A 7,500-nucleotide genomic window follows, 5' to 3' on the forward strand; every position below is an offset into this window, starting at 1 on the left:
CTCAGTAGCCTTTGAACTGTAGATCTTGACGTTGCATAATACTAACTGTACTGTACCAGTGTGGAGTACATCCACATCCACTGTACTGGCTGACTCAGTAATAATGCAGCGATGGCAGCGATACTGACATCTACCTGAGGCATCAGTATAAACACCTGACCTGACAGATACTTTGTTTGTTTTCACGTGTTGTTCTGTTCCTCTGTTGTTTCTGTTGGTTGTTTATTTTCTGTTTATTTATGAATGAATGAATGAATGGTCTTTATTGTCATTAATACAGTACAGGTACCAAACAACGAAATTTGGGAGGGGGAGCTCCCCTGGTGCTAGGAAAAAAAAATAAAAACAAGAAGGGAAAAAGAGCTGGTTTACATAAATAAAGGCTATGTACACTATCCACTATACTATACTATACAAATAAAACACTGTGCTGTACTCTATGCTATGCTATACCTATTCTAACATTTCCTATCTCTGAACCGTATGTACCTGAGGGTTGTCATATTGCACATAGTGTTATTGCACATTCATTTAAAGTGTCGCAGTTTGCAGGTTTGAAATGTTCACAGTTGTGTTTCAGTATTGCACTTGATTTCAATCTAGTAGCTGCCATCAAATTGTCTAGATTGTCCAGGGCCTAGAACCTAGGTCTTTGCTGTGTTCAGGGCCTGAATGGCCGTGGGGTAGAAGCTGAGCTTCAGTCTGTTTGTCCTTGCGAACATTTACACTTTAGGTGTACTTTTACTGTAAAGTACTTCGGTTGACAAGTGTCATGTTTAAATGTGCTATATAAATACATTTGATTGATTGATTGATTGATTGATTGATACTTCCACTGAACGCCCAGTCAGAGCGGCGGTCGATGAATTGATGATCAAAATGCCACATTGGTACTTTATTTGATTTGATTTGTTTTAAAAACGCTACATTTAGCTTTTTGAATAGATAGACAGCTGCTAGACAGTCTGGTGAACGCCACTTGTATTGGATCGGTGTTGATCGGTCTGTGTGGGCGTATCGTTGGTCAGCAGGAGACTGGACTGGATAGCACTGTAGGTTGTCTCATCCTATGGACTGGGTCGCTTTCGGGCCTAAGTTTAGGCACTCTGCTATCTACTTCATGTTTTATGAATGAATGAATGGTCTTTATTGTCATTGATATAGTACAGGTACCATACAACGAAATTTGGGAGGGGGGGCTCCCCTGGTGTTAGGAAAAAAAAAACTAAAAACAAGAAGGGAAAAGAGCTGATTTACATAAATAAAGGCTATGTACACTATCCACTATACTATACTATACAAGTATCAGTGTTTTTTGTGTGTGTGGGGGGGGGGGGGTTTCAAGCGTTCAGGGTTAACGAAGGGTTATTTGAAGAAAATGGAGGGAGGGTCATCAATTTTCTATTTTTGAGAGGTCCGATATCCGCCATGTACCCCTCGTCAGTAATACCGATCGATCCCTTACTCCCTGATTCTCAACGCCGGGCCCGGGTCAGATTATACTGGATTATGTAAAGGGGTCCATTGTACCCGGGGAGCGAAATTTAATGAAGCGTAGCTCAAGTGTTTCACAGTACCGGTCTGTCGTCGTGACCATGTTAGGGGTTAGCTGCCCCGAATGACGACCAACTGACCAGCTAGACGGCCACCCAGAGCTCCCCTTGCTCTGCCCTCTCTCCTACCCTCTCTCTCTCTCTATGCACATGATTTGGATTTGTCTTTTAAAAAACACATTCACACTTCATTACATCACGTAATGTAAAACAGAGGGAATACATCCCCATCATGTGCTTGGTTCTGATTGTAGTGTAAGCTTGGCCTTATGAAACGTACAGTTAGTATGGTAAGAACCTTGACTGGTGGTACGGGGGGGGCGGAGGGGGACGGGGACGGGGACGGGGGCAAGCATCTACAGACCTACGGAAGTCATGAGATCCCAGTGGATCAAAGCACAGATCTCCACCCCCCTGGAGAGGAAACCCGAGTGCTTTGTTTGTCACCGATGTCTTCACAAATAACCGCACTTAACTTGTTATAGAAGCAGAGAGGACACCCCCCCCCCCCCTACCCCCACCCCCACCCCCACCCCCACCCCCACCCCCACCCCCGCCCGCCCTCCACCCACTCGCTACAGAGGCCGTGTGCTAAAGTTTCCCACATAATGGTTCCCACATCAGGCGGCTCTGAGGCTCAGCGGCCTCGGTCACATATGATGACCGTGCATCCCCACTATCCACCTCACCTCCACAACGGGCCCAGTCAATTAGTAACTACCATGGAACACAAACACAGGCTTCTGACGGAGGGCCTCCGAGCACAGGAGGAGTTTAACAGACTGACCGGGGAAAGAAAGAGACAGATCTGTGTTTACAGAAAGGCACATTCAGGGAGCGCTGATAGTAATCTGACTTTAATTTATGTATGGGGCTGGTGGTGTGTGTGTGTGTGTGTGTGTGTCTGTGTGTGTGTGTGTGTGTGTGTGTCTGTGTGTGTGTGTGTGTGTGTGTGTGTGTGTGTGTGTGTGTGAGAAGGGGGTGGGGATGGGAGAGAGAGCTACGGTAGGTAATTGAGACCGTATTTCAGAGCACAGAACCAGAGATCTTGACTCAATCATGTCGGCTCTGTAGAGTAGATCAGGCCCTGGATCTTTGCTTGACTACACGTGTTTGTTGCGGCTTTGTCCTCTGTCCACAGACACACACACACACACACACACACGCACACACACACACACACACGCACACAGACTGACACACAGACACACACACACACACAGACTGACACACAGAAACACAGACACACACACACACACACACACACACACACACACAGAGAGGGAGAAGAAAAGGAAAACATCCAACTCTTGGACCAAGCGCTGTGTATTCTGTCCATCATCAGTACCTTGGTGGGACGCCATCCATCCATCCATCCATCCATCCTCATTCCTCCGCTTCTGTTCTCTCCCGATGGGCTGTTATCCATCCGGGATATGACCTCAACGGTTTCATAATCAATATTCAACTTTGCAGCCAGATACAGCATACTGCATCTAATCTCTCTCCTCTCTTTCTCTCTCTCTCCCTGATGCTGTATCGGATCTCTACTGTACCTCTCCCATCGGCTCAGCGGAGCGCAGTAACTCATCCCAGTCCTGAGATGTGAATGCTCAGGAGGAACGCTACTGCAGCCAGAAACAATGCTCTCTACCGATGACCATATGGAGTTCAAATACTGCATGACCTTTAGGAAACCGCACCAGGAAATGTGATGCGGAGGTATTCTAGTAAGAGCCCCGTTCCCCGTAGTGGGGGGGCTACAGAGGGATGTCCACGGGGGGGGGTCTGCTAGGACCTGGACCACAGTCGTTTGGCTGCCTTCATCCCTCATGGACCAAAACAGCCAATTGTACTTGGCGTAGTGAAACCGCTAATAACTACGCCGAGTTTATTTCGATGATTATTTCCTTAATGCAGAACAGCCCCTCAGCTTTCATTGTCTTCCTGCTGGTTTGAGTGTGTTTACATCTCCTGCTGCATACTTGCTAAATTACATGATTACCTTATATTCGTCTTTCTGACATTGTTCAAAAACACAAAACACCCCCCGATGCTTGCACACGTACATGCACACACTCACCCACGTGCGCACGCACACATACATTTGAAATGCTTTATTTATGTCCACATAAATAAAGTGCACACATTTATGTCCACATACTATCAGTGCACACACACACACACACACACACACACACACACACACACACACACACACACATACATACACCATGGTCCAGCCATATAGTTCGCCAACAGCATTCTACAGAACGACTTTGAAAAACAATTTCAAAAATACTCTGGGATATTGAAAGTATGTACGTACAGACCACGACGTTCCCCATCTGTACACTCAAATCCACTAAGCCGTTGGGTATACTGTATCTACTGTAGGAGTTAGCTCTACCACAAGTGGGAAAAGTAAACACATATTGTATTTTAAAAAAAAAATACTTGAGTCTTTTTAATACTCCATTTGGTCTAAGAAGTTCCCCACATGTTGCTAAATCTGTGATAGTAATGTGTATGCTTTTCTCTCATCCCGATTCCAAGAGACCTGTAATTTGGAATGCTTCACAATCCATCTGCTACCAGAAACACTGAGGGCGAGGGAGGGAGGCCACGGTATGTGTCAGAGAATGTGAAGACGAAAACAGGGACCAACAAGTGCCAAACACTGGAGAAAAAAAAAGTTCATACGATATTATCATATTCATAGCCACCCAGAATTAGCCAGAGCTGGACAGTGTCCATGAGAGCATGCATCGACAGCGACAGTTCACACAAGCTGGAGCTCGCGGTGACGATACGATTATAGAGTCTAGAAAAGCTTCAAAGGACCTTTTTAAAAGGCTAAGAAACAGGGTTAGTGTCCGCCACCGCCAATCATTAAAAATGCAGATGCTTGGTGGTGGAGCTACTGTTCAAGTCTCACCAACCAAGAAGCTCCACACTAGAGGAGGGAAACATGCCAGGGCCTGGTGTGTCTGTTTCTCATGCTGTCATTATACTTCATCCCTTTTCTCCTGTATAGTATGCACTATGTGCACTTCTTCCCCTCATGAATTTAGAGGCATACAGTAGGATAGGACTTAGCATGGACACGTAGACCGATCCATTTTCATTTCAATGTGGAAAAGGGGCACAAGGAGACAATGCAAAGGTTCAGTGCTTCTGGAGAAGGGTTAGAGAAATGGGAGGCCACACTACTTGTCACGGTGTGAGCTATTGCAAGATAAAAAGGCTAAAAGACACAGGTAAAGCCTGGAACAAATACAGCTGTCCCCTCTCTCGGAAGTTGACCTCATCACGTCGATTTTCCATTCATTGACTAGAATAGAATTAATCGGGTTAGATTACAGTAGAGTTCAGTAGAGTAAAGTAAAGTATAGTACAATATAATCTAATCAAATTGAATAATTCTAACTTTCTATAACGTTATATAACTTTATTGTCTCGGGATGGAAATTTGCCTTCAGCGTCACTCTCTCTCATCTACCGTACATTCAAAACAAGAATATGACCCAGTTTGATTTCACCCTCCAATTTAGGATCATCCCACACTGAATAGGAAATGTATGAACATGTGTGGGCTTCTGTCCTTCAAGTCGTGTGATACCTGTAAGGGCTTTGTTCCCTCTGCTTTGATCTCTGCTCCTTTGTGGTTAAGTGAGTTACCCCAGTCAGACCTGATAAAACATTCCCCACCTACCAATTCTTCCTGCTATTCAGATGAAGAGCGCACCATTCACTACTAAAGACTCACCTGAGTCATCAAAAGAGCCTATTCAATCTTACCCTCGTATCAGGTTTCTAAGGTGAGTTAAAAAAAAAAAAAAAGAAGAAAAAAAAAGAAAGAAAGAAAGAAAAAAAGACAAGAAATCTGGATTCTTCTCTTTTCACTGCAAGAAGTCGCCCTGCGCTCGATGCACAGTACTCAAACACGTAATGTTTACAAGCTGTGATTGAATAGGGCCATATTGTACTGCAAGTGTTTTATTTGGAGAGGATATCCAAATCAACAACAAAACAAAACAAAACAACGAATGAATGGCGCAGTATACTATGAGCTATGTCGTATGGTTTTCATAATGTCAACGAACACATGAAACTAGTCTTTCTCAACCATGACGTCAGATTATAAGTTAAAATACCGTAACATCCTAGATATGCCATGCTCTTTTCTTTTTCCTTTCAAGACTTCGGCAGCGGTATACTGAACGAGGTGCAGATCAAAAGCGGTGGCCTGGGGCGGATTATATCAGATTCCACTTTGTTACGAAGGCCTGCATTCATTTTCTGACATTTACAGTCAGGGCCTAGCCTAGCGCTCGGCCCTTGTGGAGGGCCCCTCGGTCTCGGAGAGAGTCTGAGTAGTCTCCGCTCTCACAAACCTGGAAAAAATAAATAAATAAATAAACCCAAGGAGCATCTGACTTCCATTGGCGAGCTCGGCGTGTGTGTTCCGCTTAGCCACTGGTATTTTGAGGAGGCACACGGCGCTGTTACCAGAGCTCTGCCTCTGAAAAACGCACATGATGTCATTGAGGTTCCATCATTACAGGCTGCAGATGATCCTGGATCTGGAAGGGCCGGGTCAGTTCCCACGCTCATCTGGCAACTACTGGAACAAACTCTGGATCTGGAGGAGCAATAATGCAAAGAAGCTTCTGGACAAGATTAAAGATCGGAGAGAAGGAAAGTAAGAGAGGGAGAGGAGAAAACCATAGAGAGAGAGAGAGAGAGAGAGAGAGAGAGAGAAATATCCTTCAGGAATACTTCCTGTTTTTTTCTCTCAATGGCTCTCATGTTACTGTACATTCCATATTGAAGCATCTGTCCAAGAGGCCCTCGTACTTTCTCTGTCCTCTCTAAGGGGTCTCAAAGGCAAAAAGACAAACAAGAAGAAATGAACTAGTTCCTGTGGTTTCTGCCAAAAAAATGTGAAATCTCCGACTTAAACATTTGCTGCTGTAATCAAGGGTGTCAGACGAGTGTCTTGGGTTGTGTTTACGTCGACTCGAATGACGACTCGGTTTCCAAACCCCAAAAGTACGACGCTAATCTGAATAACATGGCCAGGCAGGCAGTCAATACGGCTGGAGGTTTTTTTGCAACATGGCACTGGACGGGTTTACAGCGTGCGTGGGTGTTACCGTAACAACAGATACAGCATGCTATCCGACGTGGACGACGTACCCTTATCTTACAGTATGACATCTGAAAGTCGGTCTGAAAATAATCGTCTACTTAAGATAAGACGCACACTGCACAGGTGATCCGAGCAACCCCTCCATCTGCTGTTCCCACCGCCACTCAGGGCGGCTTAAAACGTAGAGCGCCCAATCAGATTGTGTAGTCAGTGGAGATAAAAAGGGCAGCAATAAAATTAAAACAATCTAGAAGCTTTGACACCGCAAGTGCAGCCGGGTGCTGCCGGCATTTTTTGGCTCTTTGAACTAGATTTATTTCAACGGTGGAAGAGCATGCGCTCGGGCACGCAACTGCCACTTAACTTAACGGAGACCGGCGGAGAGTGGAGACTGTCCGTCCCCCCCGTCCCCCCCACCTCTCCCCCTCTCTCTCTCCCCCCCCGGACCCTGGTCCCAACCCTGGCTCCGGGCACGTCAGCCAGCCTCTGGGCCACCAGGTCAGGGAGCTGGCACCTCACCCCTGGCACAAGTCGTTACCCTCGGGGGCGCGACGCTGACACTGGGCTCATGGGGAGCACCAGACAGACAGGGGCCTACCAAACAGCTTGTGACCATAACCAACAGTGGCAGGACAATGAATGCAATTATTTACAAGAACACAGTCCAAGTCTCATAGTCCTCCCTCCCCACCAAGTCTGTTTACTCTCTCAGTCTTTCATGGGTGTGCGTGGCGGGGCACTGACCTCTCTCCAAAGCAGGCAGGCTTCTTCAACTGTACACTCGTCTTGTTT

The sequence above is a fragment of the Nansenia antarctica genome, assembly GCF_963989245.1.
Source record: "Nansenia antarctica genome assembly, chromosome: 14".
Lineage (NCBI taxonomy): Eukaryota > Metazoa > Chordata > Actinopteri > Argentiniformes > Microstomatidae > Nansenia > Nansenia antarctica.